At 44.2% G+C, this 24,420-nt stretch overlaps 1 protein-coding gene across 3 annotated transcripts in view; it reads right to left on the reverse strand.

Annotated features, from left to right (window-relative positions):
* The window catches only part of PDZD2 (PDZ domain containing 2), a 201,584-nt gene that overhangs the window by 165,204 nt on the left and 11,960 nt on the right, over window positions 1-24,420 (reverse strand). For all 3 annotated transcript variants that reach the window (XM_063180983.1, XM_063180981.1, XM_063180979.1), the window contains exon 2: window positions 21,693-21,766. The gene's annotated coding sequence lies outside the window, so the exon portion shown is untranslated. The remainder of the gene's footprint in view (window positions 1-21,692; window positions 21,767-24,420) is intronic.

Raw genomic sequence — 24,420 nt, forward strand, 5'->3', positions numbered from 1 at the left:
TATTTTGAGTTGTTCCTATAGCATAATTGTTCTCCTTTGCATACCCTAAGGGTCAATGTGAGGTTGTGCTCCACTTTTCTGGAAGAGCTATCAGAATGCTGGTTGCAAACTTGCCCTCTTTCTGACCTGTTCTGAACTGAGTGTTTATATATGCAACTATTTCTCCCCTTGTTTCCAGACCTTCATTCAGGGATCTGCTTAGAGGCTTCCCCTTTTAACCATACATTTCAAAAGAGTATTTATGTCCCCAGTGATGCCTGCGGTAGATTTGGATGTCTGAAATCCTGTCTTCTCTTCCAAAGTCAGGAAAGGTTTTTGGCTGCTGAGTAGCATACTGAGTTAGCATACCTTCCTGGAGCAAAGGAGGGGACAGACCTGTGCAACCTGGGGACACACGAGTGTGCCACCAGCCCACAGGGCTGGGCTGCACCTGGAATGCCAACAGGATCCAGGGCATGCCACCAAAAGCATTTGCAGCAGACAGAACAAGAGTCTGCTCAGGGAGATTACAACCGCTCTCACCCCCAAAGAGTCTGGAGCATAAAATATCTTGTCTGATGTTCCTCTATCAGACAAGAATAGGAGACTGTGGGGAGGTTGGTGAGACAGACACAGACTTAATTTGAGAAGTTAAGCCATTTTATTCATGGAACTGCTCTGCAACACTTGCAGTATTGACATGAGCAGACTGTAATTGCCAGGATTGTTTTCTGCTGAGTTCTCACTTTTCAAAAAGTCATTACCCAATCAGTATGGAAAGTCATTAGCTAATCCCCTTAGGATCAGCCTGTTAACAGAATTTGGTGGGCTGCCTGGACACTAGCCGAAAATGTCAACACAGAAACGAAGGAAACATTTTAAGGATTACTCAGCTGCACGGGGCAGAGCCCCTGCTCCAAGGCTGGGTGCTTTTCTGTGCCAACTTCAATCCAGCCAATTGCCCAACTCCAATCTGGGAGAATTCCTGACCTGTCCTAAATTGTGCCAGTCTGCAGTCCCCACAGTCACTGCTGCACTTCTGACAGCATGTTTCCTGTGCCAACAAGAAGAGCTGCAGAGGTGGCTCTGCACTCGTGGAGAAGGTGACCATCAGTGGGCAGCCCGCTGTGTTGCGAGATAAAGCAGGCATGTGCAAAACCCAGATTAACTAATGCAAAACCGCAGGCTAAAGAACAAAAACAACCTAAGGATTAAAGATTAGAGTGTAGGGAATTGTCTGAGGCACAGGGAAAATAGAGCAGGCAAGGGATATCAAGGATACCTGGATTTAGCAAAATCAGGGAAACTGGGAAAAGAGAAAATTGCAGTTTGAGATGAGGATTTGCAAGGACTACTTCTTAAGAAAAATTCCAAGCAGAGTCTTGTGGTTTGGTGGGAGACTATTGCTGGCCAGGGTGAAGGCAGCTGGGTGCCAGCTTGGCTAAACAACTTTTCTAGAAGTAATGATTTAGCTAAGGCACATCTTGTCTCTAAATGCATGGCAGCTCTGCTTTTTTTTTACCAGTTATTTCTCCATTTAAAATGTGTCTTCTGATGAAAGACAGCCATTCGTGCTGGGCAAAAACTGGTGGTTACCATGGGAGAGAAAATAAAATTCAATTCCCAGTCGGTCTGCAAGTTCCAAGTACTTCCCTAAATGAGCTGCATGCATGCAAAACATCCCCCATGGGATCCTGACACAGAGGAAGGTGCACTGCTGCACAGGCAGGAATATGATGATGACGATTTGATGACCATCTGCACCTGGCAGCATCCATAGTATGATGGTGATGGAAACATGTAGAGGTAGAAAAGAAAAAACCCACCCTGATTTATAAAGTAGAATTTCACATTTTTAAAGAGATGGCAAAATGCAAAACTACATAGAGACACCAAGCGCCCCTTGGTAAATATTGTGGTTTTTTGGTTTTACTCTCCAGAGTTGAACGCTTACAGATAACAGAAGCCTTCACCCAGCACTGTGAGCACCTCAGCTGTTATAAAGAATTCTCCCAGCATCTGTGGGCAGCAGAAGTCCTAGCATACAAAGCACTTTGTCTTGGATGCAGATATCTTGTTCTCTGCATATAAGTCATTATACCAACTGTGCTGCTGTCACAGGCACTCGTGTCAAGCCCAGGCAGTGCCTATCAGCCCTCTTCAACAACATACTTATTGTCTGCAACAAAGCACTTAGAATGTTTTGCAGAAAAGTGGTTGAAAAAGGAAAAGAAAACCCCCTACCTCCTGCAGATGCACATCCTTAGGTTAGGCTTTGCTTTGTTATACCCAGAGCACTAAAACCTGCCTTAGCTGGAGGAGTAGCTCCAGCCCTGCACACCTGTGTGATAGCCAGAGCCAGAGGCTGCTCCTTGCGTGGCTGCTCAGTGTTTCCAGCCTGTTGTCACAGGCACCCACCAGGGACTGGCACATCCTTCCTCGCCAGTGCCCAGCAGCAGCCCAGGCAGGCAGATGCTCACACCATATTGCTCATGGTAGCCCAAACTCTGGAGCGTGCAGCATCGGAAACTGCCCAAGAGGCCAGGCCAGGAGCCGGCTGCAGCCTGGCATCACACTGGCAATTAACTTTGGCTGTCTATAATCTGAGGGGAGGACACGCCACGCCACATCACATGGCACAAAAATCCCTCCCAGTGATATCGACTGTGCTTTTTATAAACTAAGTACCAGTTTCTGCTGCAACACTTCTCCCAAGAAACTGAAGCAGAGTGCAAAATAATGCTTGGAACACACTGATTTTGTACATGTTGAGAATCAGGACAGCTACATCACAATATTTTGCTGAAGAGAAATATTAATTGCAGGTCTGTGGCACTACCTCTTTTCTTTGTGCAAAATATTAGTGATATAATCTGTATCCATGGTACAGAAACTGTGATCTGTTGAATAAATTTGGAACTATAATTTACTTAGTGTTTTCTTCCCCCCTGGTTTTTCATTGCCTTTAGGAGAAAACCCTCCCACACAGTCAAATATTCAGCTGCAAGAAAATAGTCTGAAGTCATTCAAATCCACAAAGCAACTCAAGCTCTGGTTGTCCCCACATTAACAAAATTGCCCTGTGGTATTCTGGAAGATGCACAATTTTTGCAGCAGGGTTTTGAGGTAAGAAGGAAGAATAAATGCCCGTGATTCCCTAAATCTTTCTATCCTATATTTTGCAAGGAAGTAAGAGGCATTTAAATTGTTGCTGTATAAAAAGGAACTTCAATAATATTTTGTGTTAAAGAAGATTTTTTTTTTTTTTGCTTACATGTACTCATATCTGGTAAAGTCATCTTTATAAAGAGGTTCAAAAAAATCTTCTTAGAAATAAAGATAGCCATGACAGATTATAACCAGCATTTTTCCATGAATCATCTCCACTGCACACAGTGAGAAAAATTCCCAGACAACCTAGTAGGTGACCAAGAGAAATATTCCAGATTTTGGATATTTTACTGCAGGGGTGGATGTCCCTCTGTGGAAAGGCTCAAAGAAAGGAATGTATGTATGCCCAGAAAGAGATGTCTGAACACATTAAGTCTTCAAAGCTGTGTAAGGCTGCAAAAAGGACAGCAGTGAATTGTACTATATGTCCATTGAGAGTAAACCAAAAATTAATCAGCTTAATTGCCAACACAAAGGAATATCTAGGGTACAAAGCAGAAAAACCTGCAAGGAGAAGGCAGTAGAGCAAGATACTAGAAGATGATTTTGCCTTAGGTTTTTTGAAGAATAGGCTAAATAAGCTAGGACCCATCTATCAGGGATGGCCTAAGCATATTGTTATGCTCTAAGATGGGTAGCTGGATTCCACAACTCCCATTATCCCTCTGGACCTACATTTTGTTGACTTTCTGGTCCAGAAATCTCCTCAAAACAAAAATAGACACCCATCAGAAGACAGAAAAAAATCCCTAAAGGCTGAGAGCACTCCCACAGAATGCTGTGCCCTCTCTAAGAACAAAGACATATTTTTTTTCCATACTGACCCCAGAGCACAGTGCAGAAAAACAGATATTCACAGAGTTGAAGTCAATACCCGTCTAACAGCAGCTAGGCATGGGTAAAGCAAACATCAGCGGAAGAAAAGTTTCAGCTCTGACTTCAAGATCAAAGCAGACACTTTCAATCACCAAGCAAAACAGAGATCGTGTCATTCAGCCAGAGACAACCATTCCCAAAGTACCTCAGAAAGAAAATCCATGAGTGAAGCAGGACAGCCAGCTCCACCAGTGACAAGGAGTGCCATTACCTTGGTTACAGACCCACAGGAAATTCAAATAATTTGCAGGAGCAGTGCACTGGAGATGATGAGTCAGAGACACGTCTGGTCACGGAGCTTCAGGCCAAGACCAAAGATCCCCTGGCTTCCTACTGAGCTCTGGATGTTCAAGAGATCAGTGTCCACAGGCAGCACAAATGTTTGGGATCCCTATAGGTTTCTGCAGTTTGTGCAGCAGCAGATCTCACCAGAAGGATGAGTATTTTCAAAGATATTCCCCTGAGGCAGAGAAAAACATCTGGCACCCCCCTACGAAGTGTTCCCTGCCACCCACACTTGGGCTGGACACCACATTGTGCCGTCAAAAACCTCAATCTGTTTTTAACAACTAAGGAAAAACATTTCCGGCAAAACGAAACTTAACCTAAATGTTCCTTTGCCAAGTGATGCCTCCTTCTTTCTGGTTACATTTAGGGGGCTGGAAATTCATGAGTTAGAAAAACAATTTAGTAAATCAGTGGCCACTGCCCTCTCCCTGCCAAAAAAAAAAAAAAAAAAAAAAAAAAAAAAAAAAAAACCAAAATAAAACAAAACCCAGGGAAAAAAAAAAAAAAAAGAAAAGAAAAAACAACCAAAAAAAAAAAAAAAGAAAAAAACAAAAAAAAACCACCTCTCCAATGAATCTAAGTTCTACCTTGTCTTGTTTTCTAGTTGATCTAAAACTCACAAGCCTCCCATGTGAAAATGCAGGACACTGACTGCGTCCCCCTGGGATACACACAGGCACAAGGAGGCAGCAGCAGCAGCAGAGGATTTTCAGCCAAACCCCAGGGAAACCAGCTGTGAGAGTGAGCAGCTCCTCCCCAGAGAACCATGGAGCAGAAGCCAACATCTCCCAGTCCCAGACAGATTTCAATTTTCAGGGCTGAGCTCAGTAAGCCAAGTGCTTAAATCAGAGACTTACTCTTTTCTTGCATGTAATTAACAAAGAGGAAAGAAAAGGCAAAGTGCCTTCGAGAAGATGATGGTTCTGGTGTGCTGGCCAACTAAAGAGGTTTGTCAGGGCTCAGCAGTATTTGTTCTCTGCAGTCTTTTATTGCATCCCCATCCTGTAATGTCTAAATTCTGCATCTAACACCATATACCCAAATGCACACCATTTTGTATTCCTGGGGTATAGATGGGGTTATTTGCTGCTTGCTGCAGCTCCTTTGTGTGCCTTCCCCAGGCAGCGTATTTCTGGGGTTTGAGGATGTGGAGCTGAACCCTTCCACCCACCAAGTCCTACCCCCAACACCATCTCTGGCCTCAGTGCCTCTCCATCAAGCCTCTTCTTTCAGTTTCACAACTGGCACACACTCCCCACTAATATTTAAGGGAAACTATGATAAACAATATGCAATATACCCCTGATGTTTGCCAAAACAAAGGTGCAGGATTCTAGCATTCAAAATCATGCAGGCATCTTAATCCCAGTCCAGGGTTTCCAGGACCTACCCTGGCCATGAGAGATCAGACTAGCTTGAAGAGTTACTTGACATCCTGCCTTGCTGTCCTACTTTTTCCAGTTACCCGAAAAGAGTTTAATTAAGCCCCTCTAAAGGACATAAGAAGCACTGACTTACATAAGAAGCTTACAAATGAACAATCAAATTAACAATCAAATTACTGAGTTTTGGGCTTTATACTTAGATGACAATTGAAGATACATGGACAAGCATGAAAGGGAAGGGCAGTGCACAAGCCTGCTGTTCACACAGATGCATGGTAACACCAGGCACATGGCACCCCTGAGTGTTAACCACCCCACCAAATAACAGGATGAAAGCATATTGCAACATCATCAACAGACAATATTCTCATTCCCTCTAAATTCATGATTTCGTGTACCTCAGACAGGGATCTCTGCATATCTGACCCCACAGATACAACCTGATATTGCATACTTCATTGCATTAATTCCCTTTTATTGAAAGGATCTGATGTTATTAATTTTTACATCCATTCAATTTCATATGCTTTTTCCCTGACAAATACTTCTAAGACAAAATAATTTAAAAATCGCTGCAATTAAACCCTTTGTGATGGCTTCCATTTAAAAAAATAATAGCCAAAGCCATGAAAGAGAGGCAGACATTAATTAATAAATGCATTTACAAAGCAAGCTCTAAACCTCTGACAAGACTTTGCCAGAAATACTCAATAGCTCTCAGTTTCTGTTCAAGACCCCACTAAGTCAGGTGGTAAATCAATTCCAGCCTGTCCTCTGTAACTCAAAAAAGTCTTAGGCACTTCCAGAAATTACAGAATTTGAAGAGGGGGAAGGGCAGGCCAAGGCCATAAAGCAGAGGAATCTCACACCAGATTTCCTTAGAGCTATTATGGTGTCCATCACAATTTAGCTTAAAAACCCTACACACTATAGGCCAGTTCAACAACAATCATCATCATGACTCCTTTCATAGAAAAGGTGCTTGTCAAAGCAGAAGTAAATGGATGTTTGTTCATGGCCAAAACCAGACCTTTTAAAGTCTGACAAGGGTGAGCCCAGGACCACTCTGCAAGCTGAGGTTTTCCTGTCTGTTTTTTTGTTCAGCCTGATCAGCTGGTGGTGGCCCCTCCAGACAAGCACTTTGTTTAGATAAATTGAACATTACACTTCAGGACACAACATTTCAGCCACCAAGGCCCCACACAGGGGCTGTGGATGGAGCAGGGGCTGGAGCAGAGCCTGGCTGCCTCCAGCAGCCCCTTCCTGAGCAGGCAGGAGCCAGGCAAGTTCTAATGACCCAAAGCCCCACAATGGTACCTCACCAGCGCTGGCAAACACTGAGGAGGCACACACAGACTTCAAAGAGGGAAGGGAGTATTTCATAGGAGATATTTTTAAGTTAGACAGAAAACAAGATTCTCTTTTACTTATGTTACACACAAATATTCAGCTCCCCTCTATCTTACTTTCCCTTTCTGTGTTTGCAACATTTCTGTAGATGCTGTCTCTGGTTAAAAAAAACATACTTAATTGTACTGTTGCATGCTCAGCTTTTAAAGCCAACAGTTCTTTGTATCAAGGCATAAAATACAGTCCTATAGCCAGAGTTAAATAAATTACTTAAGAAATCATCCAGCTGAAATAGGTTTTCCACGATTACAATAAATTATAGATGTGATTTGTTGGCATATTAGTTACAGATGCATGTGTACCAGTCTGCTGGCCAAAACATTCTGAGATCAAAGGAGAAGCTGAAAGTGGACAAGATTATTTATTATCGTGATGAATACCATGCTCAAGAAGTCGTCATCACAGCCGTGGGCTGTGCAAGTCCAGAACAAACAGACACTGTCCTCAAAAGCTGCGTGCTGAAGCAGAGATCATGAAACAGATACAGGGACAAGTCAAGGATGAATTAATGCATCAACACCTCACTTTTTAATTTCACTCTATTAAAAAAGTATACTTAAATTGCTTTCTCTGTCTCTGTCATCGTGTAACCATTATGTAAGACAGTATAATTAAAAATAAACTTTTCACTCCCCAGCAGCAGTTATGCAATAACTTTTAATTAACTAAGATCCTTCATGTTCAAGAGAACATTTAAGGAGTTTAAGTAATAATTCAATGCCCTTCTTCATAGCTTCACATTCAAATCCTCTAACATAAAGTATCTGCACTTTTCCTCTCATCTCTCCAGTACAAAGACGGTTTGTCAGATTTTATTTGGTTTTATCTGCTTGCAAGATGCTGTCTCGGGGTCCTAAAAATGCAGGGACATATTTTGTGCAATCTGTCAGCAACTGTCTTCAGATGCAAGGCTACAGGGAGTTGATGAGCTCTTTTCTTTTCAGAATGAGTCACAAAAATGGATTATCCACTCTTAATCCTCCCTACACTGGCAAATTTCTTTATTTGTTTTGTACAATAAAAATAAAATAAAAGTTAAAATTGGCCTGATGAAACCATATAAGAACAGATTTCCCTTGGAATGCTCCGGCAGAAGAGAACATCACTCTGCCATTTTAGAAAGCCACAGAGTTTCCAGCACCTGTTTCATTCTTCTCCAAAATCAAGCATTCCCCTGCTTCTAAGGACCCATTCTGGCACCATGGATGGTGTCCCCCATCACTCTGGGTTTTTGTCATGTCCTGTTCCCCCACATGATGCTCTATATTTTTGGGGATTCTTTAATGCTTTTTTGAAAAGTCATCTTCTCTCCACAAACTTAACAAACAAGAAATCATTTAACCTGTTTTTTTTTAACAAAACCATAAAAGTCTTTTTCACCGTAAAAGTCTTTACTAATCTGCATTCGCTTGAAATGCAAATATTTTTCACAAAATTTTTCTGCTAATTTTCATGAAAGCCAGCACCTTACAGGATCACAACCCCCTCACTGAAACTCTCTTTCAGTTAAATCTCAAAAGAACAAAACCTGGGCTTGGGTAACCTTCCTTCCATTTTGAAGGGGGATTTAGGGAAGAGAAGTGTGAGTTTTGCTGCTGTTTGCTAATCCCAACTGAGAGAAAAAGGAATCCAAACTGCCTGAGAGCTCATCCCTGAAAATAATGTGATTTTCCTATAGGATTTTAAAAAATGAATCTCTTCATAGATTTGAGCTTAAAGAGGAAAAAAGTAGGGAAAAAAGAGGTCTTCATACTTCTAACACATGGTCCATGGCCAACTTTTAGTGCAAAGCTGCCCCATCAGGCAGCAAGCTGATGGACAGAATGGAAACCAGGGCTTCTTCTTTATGGTTATTTCCTTGCTTATTGGATTTGGATTTTTAGCTTCACTCTGAAATGCTGCCATGCTACACTGAGTACAGAGTAGCTGGCACCGCTTTAAAGGCCCCGGCAGATCTCAGTCAGCAAACCAGATTAGTTACACCACGCAGGAAGGAGGGCCTGTGTGTTTTGGGGAGCGGTGGGGAAGCAGGAAGGCATCCCGTTGTGCTGCTGAAAGGGGCACTGGGGCAGGGAGAGGGAGGGGAGGGAAACAAGCCTGCTCTGAAATTCCACTTTCATCCTAGGCAGCGTGTGCTCCACACAACCACACCAGGCCATTGCGCACGGGTACGGCCTGCGCGGCCTGGGAGGGCTCGGCAGGCCGCGCCGCACGTGAGCAGCCTCGCTGCCAGGGCAGAACTCGGTGTCCTGTCACCATGCCACACCAAGTCCAGGTTACAGAGCGCTGCCAAGGCCGGGGAGCAGCACTGTCAGTGTCTGCATCAGCACCTGAGTGGGCTCAGAGGGTGACAGCACCGCTGATTGACGTCCCTGTGCTCCAGAAAACATCCCACAGCTCAAGGCTTCATCTCCCACCCGCATGAAGGAGGCTTCACCCACTGCCACTGTGCCATACCTACTTTGCCAGTCACTTGGAAGGGAGTTCGGGGCCAAGAGCTTCCTGTATATTACTCCTTTCTCTTCTTTCCTTTCTGGAATTAATTAAATGAAGGATCTGTTTGGCCCATGGAGTAGGTGAAGTGCAGAAATAGATTTTATCTCATTCCATTACAGAAAGTTTCAAAATGGAGACAAATTTTCAGTCATAGATAGACAAAAGTTATTATAAAAAATGCAATGTGAAAGTGTGAAAGGATTTTTTTCCTTCTACAGATCATTTTGAAATAGATGGTTTATTCAAAGCATGTACATCATTAAAGAATTACAAATGGCAGCTACAGAGGAACTGAATAAGGAGAAAACTTTCCCAAGAGCAGGCTGCTCTTGGGAAAGGTGTCCCTGTCTATGGCAGAGGGGTTGGATTGAGATGATTTTTAAGGTCCATTCCGACTCAAGCCAAACTGTGATCCTATGATCTCTAACCTAAAGTTAAGGTACCATCTTTTCCCCTCTAAACTCTCACACTTATTTTTATATTTCAGCACTTTTTCCACTCTCAAAAGAAGAGGAAATTATTTCATTATTTTGGACCTACCCCTTGCAAATGCTGCTTCCTCAGCAGTCAGATTTTGCTTAGGGCACGACTCCCTTCCCAGTCAAAGAATTGTACTCTGCACCAGAGGAGATAAAGGAATAGCAAAACAATTGCATGAAATGTTATGTATTATGGGAATTACACAATCTTATCAATACAAAAAAAGCATGTAAAAGGATAGAAACATATTAGGTCATGTTTTGGTCACAAACCACTAGTTCCCTTTCGGCTGTCATCCTCCTATCTTTGCCTGCATCACCTCTGACAACGTTCCCAATGCCCTCACTGACCATCACTCAAGGGCTGATGACAATATTTGCTGCATGCCTGCCACCTCTGGCTTGCACCTTACCTCCCCAGGAAGACACACATGCAGTGCATAAAGATGGTCTTTCAGAACCAAAAGATTATTTCAACATGACATGCACACAGAGTGCCATCTTGGGGCAACCTGCTATGAAGTTTTACAGACATTTTCTCACTATAGGAACTACAGACTGGATTAATTTCAGCTCAGTTCTGCTGCCTGTATTATATATCTGAGTGCATGTCTGAGCTGCTCGAAAAGAAAGGTGGCTTTTTGAAGGAACAATTGATCGGATTTTTCTATTCATCAGTGTGAAGGCTACCTGAGCTGCCCAGAGCACTGCCAGATTCTATGCCCTGAATTCAGGAGCAAAAGCTCTGACAGCATTTATTTTTGGTCAGGTGACTGCACATTTATACACACACCTGTATAGTGATTAAATTAATAAAACCACAGAAAACACAGCCTGCAAGAAATCAAGCCTCTGCTTTTAAGAAGTCAGCCATTGCCCAGGGGGGGAAAAATATGAACAGCTGATTCTTGGAGAAATTACTAAAAATTAAAGCACTAGCACACTGGCAGAAGAGCTGAGCTGCTCCTGCCCTTCTCTTGTGCTGTGGAGGCAGTGCAAAGCACCAGGTCTCAGGGCTTGGCTCTGCTTGAGGATCCATGCAGAATCAGTCCAAAATCAGCACCATGTCTTACCTCTGATGTTCAGCCTTAGCCCCACACGACTCTCAAACCTGTGTGACAAACACACAAACCCCATTGACAATCCCTCAGGGGGAGCAATGTGGTGGCACAGAGGGGTTTCCAAGACCTGTGCCTAGACCACAGGAGAGCAATGATCCAAAAATGACCATACAACATCAGTACCACACAGAGTTGTTACACAGCAGAGAATAAATGCTCTGAGGAGATGAAGAACTGCATTGTAGTAACACTTCTATCCTTCTTACCATAATTTAACACCAACAGGAAAAAATACCAGCCCTTTCTATAAATACACTTAAAGTATTACTACCATGTGTGTGGAGAAGGGTTTTTGCACTTTCTTTCATTGCAGAGCTTAAATCCTGGCACGATCTCAAGTGAAAGATGAAGCCAGGGGTCTGCTGAGAGCCTGTGTGTGTACCACAAACCACCAGGCGCCCTGGTGCAGCTCAGCCCTGCCAGCAGCTCAGCTCCTGAGGGCCAGGACCAAAATAACCCTGTGGGAAAACTTCCAGAGCCACTACCTACCCACTTTAACAAATACAGCTCACACTAATTTTCAAAATTCCCCGTTTTATTCACTGAATAACAAATATGCATGAGAAAGACAGCAATGGAATTTAGAAGAAACAGGTCCAGTGTTTAAAATTAGCCCCTATGAAGAAGCATGAGAAGACATGGGACAGGCAAAAAGAGAGATTACAAAGTAAGAATACATCATCTGTAGAACAGATACAAAAGCAGTTTCTGCTTTAATACAGAAGGATGGCATCCCCTGCACACAACTGTCCATACAGAGAGCATGAACAGCAAAGCACTGCCCTAGGTTGGAACAAGCTGGTTTCTACCTCACAACCATCAGGCAGACCCAGAAGTCCATCTTTCCGTGCCAGTTCCTACAGGGCTGAGTGCCTGGACCTAGAGAAGCGTTTAGGAGAAGGAGGGATGGGCTATGAACAGTCTCTGCAGTGTGGCCACCAAACAAGCAACACTGTGCAGAAGGGTGAGACCATGAGTGCTATCACAAGCTACAAGGAGCCCTCATCTGGGTGACCTCCTGCCCACATGATTGAACCTACCAGCCATGAAAAAGTATGGCAAAGTATGGTAAGTACGGCAAAGGAAACACAAAGTGGTGTCTCCTGTGCTGAAGAGTCAGCAAGGGTCAGCCAAAGGCTGCCACAGCACCAGACCAGATTGGTATTGAAGACCCTCTGATACCTCAAAGAATGTCTACACAAGTAGATTCACCCAGGCTGAAGCAAATCTGGATGCAAGCCAAAATTACTCTTCTTGGTTAAGGGGACATGGGATGAAATAAAATCAATTTGTAGTAAAAGCTCCAAAAAGTAAACTGTCAGGGAATTCATCATGAACAGCATCTCATGAGGACAGGTCCTTATTTTCCTCCTACACCACCTGAGATCCTTCAGCCAGGCAGGAAACCACTAAATACCAACAAAACCCATGAAAACAAATGGCCTCATGCTTTTCCTGCAGGCCTTTGCCGTAACGAGTGGGGCCAGTGCCAAGCAGAGAGAATGGATACTGGCAGCCTTGTGGTAAAACACTCCCAACCTGGACTACAGCTTCTGGGAGAGAAGTTTCTGCAGCCTGCAAAGACAAAGTCGGGCCCCGGGCTTGCGTCACCCCACCCCTGAGTCATGCCACCAGGCAGATCCTCTCCCCTGCCATCACTCCTCAGCCTGGCTCATGTAATTATTACTGCAGAGCTGCAATCATCCCTGTGCAAAGCCGGCATCCCAACCCACACACAGAGAAAAGAGCCACAAATTCAGCACCTGAACACGAAACTGAGACCCCAGGATAAAAGGAGAGGCAGGGAGGGCTCCCCTCAGGCTCCTCCAGGGATTCAGGCAGGGGATGCTGCCTGAGATACAGAATGCCCTACATAAAGGGGACAGGAGAGGGGACAGAGCAGCGGTGGGGGATGGATAATCTGCCTGGCTCGTGTCTGTGACCAGGTTATGTCAGGTGCTATTAAGGCACGAAGTGTGAGCACGCGTGTCTGAAACCCCACTGCGGACTGCTCCAGCAGCCTTGAAATAAAACCTCCTTTAAAAAATAAAAATATTTTAAAAATAAAACAAGAAAACACCAACAACCAAACTGAAAACAGCACGCCATATGCAGCAGTTAAGAGAGAAAAACACGCACCCAGATGTGCCCGGGGGAGCAGAGCAAGGAGACCCACGCCTCCAAGCACACCCTCCCTCCCCGGGCTGAGCGCTGCCGCTCCGTTCCGCCTGCTCAGCTCCGCCGCCCATCCACGGCCCCCCAAGGCAGAGCCGCGGCCGCCGGGGAGCTCTGCCTGCCTTCAAAGAGCCTAAACTGGGTCAGCAGAACGCAGAGAAAAAACCTGATTAAAGCATGAAGAGAGCTAGCAGACCTGCTAGCTGGCTGAGAGACAGCAGAAGGCAGGGAAAGGCACTCACAGGCTCTGCATCTCCTTGGAGGCACGGAAAGACAAGGGCTGGTCCCCCATTCCACAACTGCAGGGAGGGAAACATGTTTCTAAAATCTGTAATGGGATGCAGGCAACAGAAACACATTTGGGGATGGGGGAGTATAAGGAGATAAGTGTGTCCCCCTGTCCTCCATGCAGCACTCTGCCTGGGGCCACCCTCACCCACATTTCCAGTCAATTTATTCTGACTTAAACCAAGTGAAACAATTTAAATCCATGCAAATCTAAAATCTTTCATGAGCCTTATGGCTACAACTTGCACAATCCTTTCCTGTGCCTGAATAAACCCAGAGATATTGGAGGAAGAGCCCCAACAGCTGCCAAACTCAAGCGGCATCTTTTGGAAACAATTAAAAATGCTGAACAGGATAAACAGGAGACCATAAGGAGAAAGATTTGTTTCTCTGACAGCGTCTTCTGACCTTAAAATAAAACAAGCCAAAACCACTTCTGCATCTGCAGGTGAAGTGCAGCAAAAGGATTTGGGGGCTGCCAAGTTCCAGGAGGGAGGTGGATCCTTAAGAAGCACATGAGTGCTGGAACTGTAATTCGGGTAACATTTGGACAGAGAGTTTTGCAAACCACAGAACTCGGACTAGCTGAGAGCTCTTGCAGTGACCAAGGCTTTACTGATGTCCAAACCAGGTGCTGGTGGATAACAGAGATGCTGTTATCCCCTGGTACCACCAAAACCTCCAGGACCACGCACCCCATCTGCCTGAAACCTGGCATAAATCAAACCCACTCTGGAAAACACCTTCCCCAAGCCTCATCGCTGAAAAGACAAACAGGTTTTCTCCACAGATGCTGGGAAACCAGCTCCAGATCCCTCTGTGGAGCTGCACACCCACCACCCCTGTGGTCTGTGGGCCCACACAAAGCCATTGCACCCTCATCCTGACCGCTGGCTCCAGGGTGGGCTCTGTATTTGCTCAAAGACGTCCAATGAAAATATCAGCTTAAGAAATCACAGCAGCATGGGATGGGTGGGGAGAACATTCCCTGCTAGAAAGAATCTGAGCTCTGCGTTGCACACGCCATATCTAGATGTTGTTGTAAAGACCTCTGTCTACATAAGGAGCAGGAGATTTGATCTAGTACGCAAATGAAAATCAGAAATCTCTCCTGTCAGCCACGGGAAAGGCTATCAATAATTCATTTTAACAAAAAAGGAGATCAAAGAAAAATGCTGTGTTAGTTTGACATTTTGATATGTTGGTTCAGGATTCTTCTTTAATGTAATATGTAACAAACAGCACAGTTCATCTATAAATGCCAGACACGCTTGCAAATTGTTGAATATAGCAGGTCCTATTAATATTCACTTAGGCTTTTCAAATTAATTCATTTTCACTGCCTTTATATCACTTTTACTGCCTCTACCCAGCAGTTGTAGGTCAAGTGGAGCTCTCAAAAATGCTACACAGAGTTTCCAAAGATAAAGTTTCAAATTTGTAACCACATTTCCATTTATTTCTTCATGCTACCCACCACACAGCTTAATGTCCAACCCAACTTATTTGACTATTACGTACTTGCTGTGAATTGCTTCTGAAAATTGTACAGTCAGGAGCCAGAATGAGGTGCTTTTGTCCTAAATCAACTGTCTGTGCAAGTTGACTCTCATACATTGTGGTTTAATTTCACTTACAATTTCCTTATGGGCATTTGGTGGAGTGGATGAAGTATATTATACTCCAGAAAGCACAGGCTTGCAATCCACAGATTTCAGTGTTATGTTGCAAGAGGTATTTATTGCAGTGGAGAACTGCTGGCAAATTTAACATGTATTGCTCAAGCTCAGTCTGTATTCCCTATGCTGTGCAGAAGACACAAGGGGACTCACATCTTCTAAATTTAAGTAGGGTAAGGCAAATTTCTTGCAAGATAAAATCCCCTCTAAACTGCAGAGAATGGTTAACTCTCTGTGACTTATCTGTTCCAGGGTCAAGTAGAAAAGTAAATACTCCTGTTGTTACATCACTTTGATTAAGGATTCTCTTTAAAGTACATTTTTAGGCAATATCGAGGCAGTTCTTTTAAAAGCTATTTCCCTAGAGTAAAGTCCTTGATGGTAGCAACCTTTGTTAGAGCCTGACACAGTATTGTGCTGTCTTTGAAGGAAAAGCAGTGGTCACTCATGTCCTGAGCATGGCCGGACAGTAGAGACTCTTGGATATGGACTTGTAAATCCATGGCTTTTCTAGGTATTGCAGCTTTTAAATTACTATTTACACTGGCTGCTCTATCTAGAAGAGAGCTGTAGTTTGCTGGAGGGGGCAACAATTACTGAATGTGATGACACTCCAGATGGGAAAGCTGTTACCTGATCCAGGTGATAAAGTTGTATCACCCTTGTTACTTCCAGTCCATTGAGAACAGGAAGAGCCAAAATTACAGATTTTTTTTTCCTCCACATGTCTGCAGAGTGCCATGATGACATTTGCATCTACTGGAATCTATGGCACGGCCACATCTTCATGAACAGAGCTCACAAGACTGAACTGCTTTTACCCATTTGGAACCAGGTGGGTCAACCTCCCTGCTAGGGGAAAAACTGCCAGAGGAATGCCTTTTCCTCACACACTTCAACCCAAGGGCTCCCATCCCCAGAAAATCCAATCCCCAGAACTCCCACCCCCACACACAGTGTCTCTTAGATCAGTGCTATTTGCAAGGAAGCAGCGCCAAGGACAAGATCTTAAAGCCAGGGCCACCCACATCTCTGCGTCTGCCTGACTGTCTCCTGGGCATCTCTGAGACCATGCAGGTGTTGCACCATATTGAGGAAAGCAAGTCCTGGCCATGCCTGCAGATAATATACCTGCAGGTGGGACCAGCTGGTCCCAAAGGTGGCCTTGGGTCTTCCCTTAATTACATGTGGAATATGCACAGGGAGTAGAAGAAAAACGTTCAAGCTAAATACAGCTCTCAAGTCTTCCTTAGTCTTGTTTTCACACATGCCAATAAATTTGTTAAATCACTTAGATGCTTTTGAAAATTTTAGTCACTGTTGGAATGATCCCCAAAAAAATCCCCAAAGAATCTCAAAAAAGACACTGCCACTCACTCAGAGGGCTGCAGTGAGAACTACAAACCTCTGAAACCTGTTTAGAAACTGTTTAGAACTACAAACCTCTGAAACCTGTTTAGAAAAGCCACTCTGGAGCAGGAGGTAAGGAATGGCCACAGCCAGCCAGTGACAGACTGACATGCAGCAGGGTCCCATCTGGCAGCATTAATTTTATTTCTGATTACAAAAAACACAGCCCAGAGGCGCAGCAGCTGGACAAGGATCTGGAGCTCAGACTGTGACCCCCCACTAACATGACAGCTCCCAGCTCCTGGGATAGAGGTCTGAAGCTGGTACCCTGCCCTGGTCCCAGCAACACCACAAAATGGAGAACAGAGCACTGAGCTGAATTTAGGGGGGATTAGAGCACAAGACACAACTTTACGTGAGCCTGACCACTCTCAGATCTTCACTTGTATCATGAAATCAGGAGCAGGGGGGAATCCTTCCCTGACATGCAGTACGAGCACAAACAAGTTATTATTTGAAAGGCTGTACAAAGGTTAAGTCTTTAATCCCCTTAATCCAGACGACAAACAAACAAAACCCCAAGAATGGGATCCTGGAGCACAGCTGAGTGCTGCCAGGTCTCTTGTGGGGGGTCTGTATTCACATTGCTGCAGCCAGTTATGAGCCTTCAGCTAAGAAGTTGCTGCAATGAAAATAGATGCAGGCATGGTTTTATTCCCAGTTCTTTAAAGCTTATCACAGGCAATTTGGCAGCCTGGGCTCATGTTTCAGTGAGCAGGGTTTAATCCTGAGGTCAGTGGTACCAGGGTTACTGGATTTCCAGGTCTGGCTGCCGTTGCCCTCCTGCCAACTCTCAAGTGCAGTGACTCCTCCTGCTTGTTACTCCTGCACGGGGAAGATGCAGATTCTGCTGAATGAAATCAAGAGTGGTGAAGGCAGGGGAGGAACCACATAGTGAACACAGCAGCATCAGAAGATTAACTGCAGTGTGTTTGGGGGCCAAGGAGAGCTCCTCTTTTCGTGCACCTTATGGAAAAAATTCGGGTCAATGCAATGCATGCCAGCATTTGTACCACTTCCAAACCATGACTCTGTGGTAAGCAGACAGCACAGCAGGCACTCAAAGGGTTAAGCGGATTTAGGACCTGACCTGGGTTTATAGAATACTGGGAAATTCTTCCATTTATTTCAGCAGGAATTGGGTCAGCTGCAACCATGCATCCTAAATGAACCGCAGGAAGAGTGTTGCTAATTTCAGCAGTAGTATTCATGCAATTCAAAGTAGATGTGTGGTTATTTACCTTGCTGAATCAAGTCTGCAGGAAAGGTCTAAGCCAGTGAAATAAGCAGCACATTTAAAATGGCACCATCCTCTCTGCCTCTCTATCCTCTCTGCCATACAGCCCATCACAAGCTGATGAGCTACCAAAGCAGGAGGTGCAGGAGATTGTAATTAAAAACCACGTTTCCTCTTAAAGTTTTTCTCATCTTTTCTGCATCTGTCTTACCAAGTATGAGCCATTCAGTGCAGAGTCTGTCAATTTAAAGAGAAGAATTGGTGCACATGATCTAAAAGATCACAACTTCAGCAGTACTTAGATAAGCCAGAAGTAGAGTTAACAGCACTGGCTCAGCACAACCCTTGACAAGAATTTCTAAGTGTCTTTTTGGAAATAAAATGTCCCCTTTCTCCTCATTTTGAAGACTCTTCAGGTTGCTGCAACAGCTCCCTCGGCCTCTCCCCACATTGCTAGAAGCTGAATTGGACCCAATCTCTCACTCTGAGCAGAGGTCAGCCCAGTCTCACTGGCAGAGCAGCAGAGCACGTGGAGGCTGGAGGCCTGCGAATGTTCTCTGGTTGTTGAGCAGTCGCTCTGGTGAGTATCAAGCACACCAGATCCACATCATCCCTGCAGTCCTGCTCACTGTGTCCCCACCGCAGACAGAGCTGCAGGTCACACACAGAAAAGAAAATGCAAAAGGCAATTGCACGATGCAGACAGAAATTATGGGATCCATACTCCAAATGCCAGCACACAGGGCTAGAAAAAGAACACAAAGGCCCCTACCTAAGCTGATGAGACCAACACTAACCAGATCCAAAGGGATGTGCAATGACACAGCTGTTCTCCACACAACTCTCTGTCTCTGGTCCAGCAAATTCTACTAAAGCATGTTATCCATTTGAGATTATATGTGCAGTGAGAGGAAAAACTAGATGGGAGGAGGTAAAGAAAAAGATACTCAGCACAGATCCCAGTTTGCAACTGGGCCCTGAATTACTGTTGGAACAAGGCTCTGTCTGCCATGAGGATGGCAAGTGTCTGATCTCATTTCGTAAAACTGCAAAGGTCACTGTGAAATTACAGTTCAGTTCTGGTTTCATTTGGAAAGAAAAAAATTCCATGGCTCATTGTCAGGAGTTTAGTTCAAGCACGGCTTAAAGAAAAAGGCCATGAAGCCATACAATTGAGAGAAAAGTAAAAGGTAGTTGCAAAGCAGTTCCAAAAGCAGTTCCCAGCCTGATTTCTATAAACAGTTAGACTCTCTCAGGCATCACTTTATAAACAATAAGGTTCTCAGGCAGTCTTCCCATAACAAGCGAAACACCCTCTCTGGGAAAAGATGGCACCCTGAGAACAGATATGGAAGTTTTGGGAACCTTTCATATCACAGTGGGAACACTGGTTTTGTTTTTAATAAACAATTGTAGGTATTGTAAAACAAAAGGAGTGGTTAGTTTTCTCTGTTAGCCTATCGTGAACTTGGATTTTGGAATATGCATGGAGTTAATTAACACTGTTATTTAAAGTGACTGATCAATCAATAAATAGGAGTTGATGCATTAAAGGATGGTCATCTCCCCTTCACTTCAACAGCTCATTTAGATCATTTGGGAGCAGTCAGTCTTCTCCCAGCACAGAATCCCATCTGCCCAGTGTTTTACCCCACTTTCGCAGAGCCCAGCAGTTGTGTTTCAAGATGCATTACAAAATCAAAAGGAAAGGGGCAATGACTGTAGAGTCCAGAAGGGGTGAAAAGGACTATGAAGGGCAATAAAACCCCTTATTTACAGGGAGACTGCTCATGCCATCCACTATCAGGCTGGCAGGCCCCCTGCCTGCCTGAGTGCTGACAGCCTTTCCATCCCTGACGGTTCACAAGGTCGTGGTCCCTGCTGACATTTCATTCCACTCACCAGCCTGGTTTTCCTTAGCCCCACCAATTCCAGGTCTGATCTCACAGCCAGTAGCTCAAGAATATGACAATTAAAGATTTATGTTATAAGTGCATGGGAAGTTGAAAAATCCAGATTTTTTCAATGTCAGGCCAGACCTATTCGCTTTTAAACCTTACCCTCATGATTCAAGACACCAGGCCAGGAGTGTCACTTTTCCCCAGCAGACTGCAAATGCATTCTTCCTTTCAGCTGCCAACTAGTTTTGTGGGCTAATATATTTTTCTTTATTTAATTATTCACTGCAACACATGAAACATTAAGCAGCTTCTTTCCATGAAGAAGTGAGTGCTGTTTCCCAATGACAATATGCTAAGTATCCTTAATAACAGGAATAAGGAAATGAGTTTACTAGAACAAAGGGGGAAAGGGCAGGGAAAGCTCAGAGCAGCTAGAATTTACTAAAATTTAAAAAAAAACACTAAGACTTAGTTTCTAAGAAAATGGTCACAATTAGCTGATCTGGGAAATGAAAGCAAAAAGAAACAGACCTTTAAAGTGCAAAAAAAAAAATATTTTCTGATATGACTTCTGGACTACAATTCTTCTCTTTCTCAACACTGGTGGCGACGGGTCAGTGAGAAAGAAGCCACAGATGCGATGTTACAATATGTAACAGTTGTGTTTTTTAATGGCGCTAAACCCCTGATAGCTGTCAGAAATGTGTGTTCTCCCAAAGAACAGAAAGTTAAAGGCTGAAGTCATCAACAAAAGCCTATCCAAGCCACAGTTTTTCCTGTGAAAGCAGGACTGCAGACACAACTTCCAGTCTGTGCCCTACTCATTTAATGTCTTTTGCAGCAGCAGCAAGAGATGGTCTCATCAGGTTACAGAGTATTGCGACCTCCTGAGAGCACCCCACACCACAGCACTGCCAGCTCACCATCGATCCAGGGTGGGACAAACCTGGAGACCTTGGCACCTCCACGGGCTCTGATGAAACTCCTCACTCTGCCCTTGAAAGCCTGGATAGGACTGTGTGGGCGAAAGGATTTTTCCTGATTCTAGTGTTTATTTGTTGGGTCACAGAGGTAAAATTATCTCTGTTTGATTACTTAAAGCTGTTGGCTGTGGAGATAATCTGTGCATTAGCAGCTGTACGGTGGGTGGTTTGCAGTTCTGAATCTGTGGCTGGAAGCAAAGAAGTCATTTTGCACAGCACTTTAAAACCTAAAATTGAGCACACAGGACAAAAAGCCCTCCACGGCACCATGCAGAAGCTGCTTTCTGCAAGGAGAAATCCTCTCATTTTCTGGAGATGAGGAGGGTGAGTGTCCAGCCGTGTCCTCCTGAACTCCCCCACCTCCCACGGCAGCACCCACGGAGAAAGAGCAAACACTCAGTGGAGCCTTAACTCCTGCATTGCAACATCTGTCTCTTTATGCTTTCACAAAAGCAGGCTGATTACCAGCAGCACAGCTTAAAACAGTCCTTCTCAGCAACTTTGTTTAAGAGCCACAAACTTGCTATCACAAATCTAAATCCCATTACCCTTGGGAGGAAGGGGGGCTCAAAGCTCCTACCTGAGCACAGCTTCTCTGGGAAAGGTGGAACAATGCTCCTGAGCACAGTGGATAAATATTTAGAGTGCAAACACTGCTGGAAACAACGATCTAAACTCTCCATCTGCTAATCCACCAAGCACTTGTGTCTGTAGGAGAACCATAGCAAGCTGCCCCTTCCCAAGGCATTACTTCCCAAGCATTACTTTGCTTTGCACATTTTTCTCCAAGGATTTGCAATTTTTCTTCTCTTACCTTCACTTTGTCTGCAGCTGCTGAGCTTTAGTCCTGCCAAGGAGGAGTGGGGGCAGTTCTGGGCAGATTTCAGGCTGGAAGATTTATAAAGAACAGACATCAAAACCAAAGAGCAGAAAACTGATAGAAGATAGCAAGGGACATGAAACTTCCCAGGGACAGGAATGACAAGAAGCAGAGATGCATACTTGTTTTATTAAAAATCTGCATATGAAAGCAGAGAGGAGCATCCTCACGCACAACAGACCTGCTCTGTGCTATCTCTTCACTTTGGCATGGCCTGAGACAAAGCAGAGACACACAGCTCATGTTAAAGTTTAAAGTATCACCTACAGGGGGGGTTTGGTTGTTTGGGATTTTTTTGGGTGGGAGGGGGCAGCAGTTTTGCCAGCACCCTATGCACAAGTGCCTTACTGTGGTACACAGACACGTGCAACCTCCACACAGCCACATGTGCACCAAAGATCTGTAGGCACAACTGATAATATCTGGAACACATTAAAAAATTAGAATATATAGTTCCCTGAGCAGCTGTACTACTTTTCTCACAGTCTACTAATTAACATACATTGAGGAGCTCCCAACAATCACAGGCCCAAGGTCGTGTTTAGCTTCCTTTCTAAACAGAAAAATACCTTCAGCCTTGGCAACGCTGCAGTCTCACATGTCACAGAAATAAAACTTCAAAGAGCTTCTTTGCCATAAGCCCCCATTTTTTTTGTTTGTTTTTAATTTTAAATCACATAAATTAATCAAATATGGCATATTCGTGGATTGGTCCACCACCTCTCTTTTTCCAACCTCACCCATTAAAATCCTGCCTGACTTTGTGAGCAAAACTGGAGTAAATTCATCCCTGTGTATTTTATAATCCAAATTATCACACTGAAAAATGCACCTCAAGGAAGACAGCCAACAGACAACTCATTTTTGTGAAAGGGGTGGGAATGGAGGACAGGGAGGCAGCCAAGGCAAGAAACTGCTCAGGTTTGCAGATCCCAAAGGCAAGCATTAAAACACATTTTGAGGCCCTCCCAACATTTCCACTGCCATCCTTCCCACACTTTAAAAGCTATCTCCACTGTGGCACCAATTTTTATCTTTTAGCAAATAATTTAAGATAGTTTTATCTGCTCATTACCATAAAGAGTTAAAAGTGACATGGTCTGTATTGTCTCAGGATGAGAAAAGGGACAGACAAGGCAAATGTTTTATTTACACTTTAAAATTGGATGTGGAAAGATTTATAAATGGATTAATTTTAATTAGTGTCCTCATTTTATTAACAAAAAAAAAAAAAAAGCATGCCTTAAAATTAATGCATTGCTACCCTGAGTATTAACAAATATGTCAAGTCTTTGCTTCTTTTAAAGCTCCTTTGTTGCTTAGAGTTTTTTTATTATATATCAAAAGCAGCCTCTGATGAGGCTAATTTTCAAAAACCATGATGGAATACAGCATGGCACAAACATTTTTCTTGTTTTTTAACAAGGCAGACCCAATAACCATCATTCTTTGGGGTGAATGTTTGCACTGTGGCCTTTGTGCCCCTCCTCGCAGCCTGGTGGAGGCAGGTCCATCCCCCAAAATCATCCCAAAGAACCTCTTTGCTGTTTGAGAAGTTAAAACTACGTACCCACCCCAGAGCAGAGGCATTTGAACAATGGCTTTAACATTTGTGTTTCCTTGAACTGTTTCTCTGGTGGCTGCAGGAACTGGATTCCTTGCAGATAAAGCACAAGTGTGGTACCTGGGAAGAATTTTAGAAGCCCACATGAGATGCCTTGGCATTTGTGCTGTATTTCATTAAGGCACCAAGCAAAATGGAGTCACAGCAAGGCCAGAAGTAGAGATTTCATTTCTCTGGGGTTCAATAACACAAACTCTGCCTACCTGAGTTTCTTCTGCAGATGCCAGGACCACAGAGAGCAGAGATGCCAACCATCAGCCTTTGTGCCCACACTGACTTGCGACAAGCACAGGGAGGTGTCTGCCTTAGGGGGTTTACTTGCTGTACAAACCACATAAAAGATCTCAAGCCATTTGCTATCTCCATGATACCAAGGCTCAACCACCTCATACACAAGTTCACTTGCAATATTCACTTGTAGTATTTTTCACATTTTAGGACCATGTCTGAAGGCATCCCTTCTCCTAAACACAGAGTCCTGTGAGTAAGCTCTCTCATCTGAGCTGCTTCTTCTTGTGGAAGTTCCATCAGATTCAGCCTTCCCCCCACCCACACCACCTGCACCCAGCACTGAAGTTCTCTTCAATTCCCATTCGGTCACTGCAGCCTCTTCCCTCCACACTGTTAATCTGACTTGCCTCCTCTACAGCCAGCACCACAAATGAATTAATTAATTTTAAAAATTAACACCGTTCTATTCCTGCTTTTTTTTCTTCTTCTTCAGTGCCTTGCTCCAAGAATCTTCCAGTGCTGAACTTGACATGTGCTTTGACTCTGCACATGAGGAAGGCTTGGCCCCCTCAGTCACTGCAGCCCTTTTCTCACTCAAGCCACTGAAATTATTTCCTGTGCTGGAAGGGGCTGGAGAGGAGGTCCCATCAAACATTCCTACATCTCCAATGCCTCCATGGCCACCACGAGCTGCCTATGTCCACACCAGGTGGAGGGGACCGGCACAATGACACAATGCCCACACCCACACAAACCGGGCCGTCTCTTCATTGTCTTCTTCTCTTCCACATTTATCCTGTCAGCACC

Source organism: Melospiza melodia, chromosome Z, assembly GCF_035770615.1.
Source record: "Melospiza melodia melodia isolate bMelMel2 chromosome Z, bMelMel2.pri, whole genome shotgun sequence".
NCBI lineage: Eukaryota > Metazoa > Chordata > Aves > Passeriformes > Passerellidae > Melospiza > Melospiza melodia.